The 2857-nt window shown below is 40.6% G+C and overlaps 1 non-coding gene across 1 annotated transcript; it reads right to left on the minus strand.

Annotated features, from left to right (window-relative positions):
• Window positions 1-2528: 2528 nt before the first annotated feature.
• Window positions 2529-2622, minus strand: TRNAI-UAU. Its single transcript has 2 exons — window positions 2585-2622; window positions 2529-2564 (listed from the first exon to the last, which is right to left on the minus strand). It is a non-coding gene; the product is annotated as a tRNA-Ile (tRNA).
• Window positions 2623-2857: the final 235 nt, after the last annotated feature.

Raw genomic sequence — 2857 nt, forward strand, 5'->3', positions numbered from 1 at the left:
TGTTTCAGTCATTTTCAGAAATACAATCTACTATAAATGAAGACTCTCTACCAACAATAAGAATATGGATATAGAGAGGGACCAATAATTCAGTCAACTGCACAGTATAATACAAATGTGTATATTAAAATAATTTTAAGTGATTCTAGGATAAGGCCCTTTCTCTGGTATCACAATCTGGAGAGTGGTTAGTTAACATCATAAACAGAAACCCACACTGCAGAGGTGGCCACTAAAAGTACTTCAGTTTTCTTTATTTTTAGTAAATGCCAAAGACTGTCATAATTATTAAAATATGGTCTCACTGGGTAAATTAGTTGTTCGCCCAAAATGTGAATTAAATATTTAAGAGATACTGCCCAAAAGGAATAAGAATTAAATGAGCTCTGTAGCCTTTAACACGAGGGATGATGCCCTAGGATGGAGCTTTCAGTGGTCCTATGTTCTGCTGCTGGGTTTTCCTGACTCTGATTGATGTTTGGCTGAATCCTGCCTCTGAAATATTGTTGTATTTACCACAAGTGAAGCTTTCATGAAAGGTAGTTTTGGAGTTAAGAAACAATAACAAAAAAGAAACAAACAACAAAAACAAAAAATGGGAACTTCATTGAAAATGAAATCCTAGAAAACAGATTTTATGTCCATTTTCTGCTTCCTTCCAAATAAATGACCAAGTATGTGCAGAATTTTATTGGAAACCTGCTATCGTTATAACTTGTTAGTGTGTTGAGGAGAATAGATAACCATCCCCTACTTTCTACTATAGCTGCCTACCAATATCTACCAAAAAACCCCAAAGTTGTATATCACAAAATTGGCACAAGCCGGTTTATAACAATTCTTTATGGCAAAGGTCACCATTTTTCTGACATCTTTTGCAGATACTCAATAATATCCTCAATTGACTGGGGACAGAGATAAAATAATTAAGGAGCTAGATCTGTTAAGAAAAATTATCCAAAACTTAGAAATAAGGCCAAAAGAGTACTAGTGCCCTTTCAAAATCATACCAGAGCATTGTCTAAAAAGCCCACTTAAGGGGCAACTGATCCTCTGGGTTAATGCAACTCTTGAGGCGTCATTATTTACTATCGATTAGGGCACAGACTCTATAAAGTTAAAGATAATCCTGTAGATTAAGTTTTTGATGATTTTTGTCCAGTAAAGATACAACTAGTTTCTGTCTTTTAGAAAAAATAATATGAAAGACCATATTTTTCACTATGTCCCTGTAGGACATTAGCTAGTTTTTTAGTCAAATTTGCAATCTTATCTGAGCATTCTTCCTCCCCGCCCCCACTGACTATATATTTACCAATCTTTTCTATTGTCATGTGAACCAGTTTATCATACTCTTTATTTCCTCATTAATGACAAATAAATCTTTGATAGTCACTATATATATTTGAATATTATACTTTGACAGTTTTTAAGATACTCTGGTAGCTTAGCAAGAGCTATGAAGTGAGAAATTGTCCACTTTATTATAATCTTGTGCTTTCCTGAATGGGACCTCCCTATTCTTCCTCAGGAGAGAGTTCTGTGAGTGTATGATGTCCAGACACATGCAGGACACATTTAGGAATCCAGACCTCAAGAGAGAGTTCTCTGTGCCCAGGTTCATTTCACTCTTCCATTCACCTTTTGCCACATGTCCCAAGTTTTACACATGTGCTTTCAGGTTTGGGGTAATCTTTAAAGATAGGAAAAGAACTCCAAATTTCTCAGTTCAGTTCACCCTCTTGGGAAGAGTTGGGAAAGCACCTGATAAAAAGCTATGTTTGGGCAAACTCCGGGTTCCATATGCTCCAGAGGAGGGGGAGCGTATTTTAAAGTCAGAATCCCTACCTACATCCTACCCACCCCACCCACAACAATATGCTTATATTCTTGTAATGTTCTGCAGATTTCTGGCTTCTGAGCCTCATTGTCACTTATCATTTCCCAGGCCCAGGCAGTTGGGTTGTCCAAGGACACCAGGTTCTGATTCTCAGTTGATAAAAGCCGCTAGATCTTCCATGACTGTTGGTTCTATCGGGTAAAATTAGGTGTGTGGGGTGGTGGAGACGGGGAGGAATACTGGAGGCCACACCGTCGTCAGAAATTAGTATTTATTTTTTTCCCCCAAGCCAGAATTGAATCAGGCAGGAACCCTTTACAGTTTCCCACCTTTGAGTTTCCTCAAATGGAGTTCACTGCGTATCACTTCAAGGAAGTTACTTATCACTCAATAAGTATGTACCAGGGGCTACCCGAGAAACGATGATCATAAGAACAAAGTGGAGAGGAGAATGTCAAGAGATGATGTTCTTTATCTGAGGTCGGCTCGCAGGACAAAGAGATAAAGGGTTAGTCACTGCAGCCCAACGAATTTGGTCGGTAATTGAATGACGTTGCTTGATTCCAAAAGCTGTAAGGAAACCAGTAAGAATAAACGCTATAAGACAATTATAAACGCATTAAAAACCAAGGAGTGTGGTGGCAGCGGGGAAGGTTCTTCCAGTTATGCTGTTTGGTCGCAAAACGGATGCTCCAGGTGAGGCTCGAACTCACAACCTCGGCATCGCTCGCACATATACTGCCATATAAGTACCGCGCGCTAACCGATTGCGCCACTGGAGCACGCAGCCTTCATATCTGGTCACTCGATACATTGGCTACACAGGAACATCCGGCGTGTTTGCTCAGTTGCCCAGGGAACTGCATCTCCCGGACGCATGCGAAGGCTGACTGAGTTCAGCCACGGACCCCACAGGGCCACCGGTCCTGAAAGCGGGGAGCGTGCTCTGCTGGCGGAAATGAAGGCGAATACTCCCTTCGTAGGCGACCGGGAAAAGTGTTGGATGCTCGGGAGACA

This window comes from Propithecus coquereli, unplaced genomic scaffold (genome assembly GCF_000956105.1).
Source record: "Propithecus coquereli isolate 6110/MARCELLA unplaced genomic scaffold, Pcoq_1.0 Scaffold131, whole genome shotgun sequence".
Classification (NCBI taxonomy): Eukaryota; Metazoa; Chordata; class Mammalia; order Primates; family Indriidae; genus Propithecus; species Propithecus coquereli.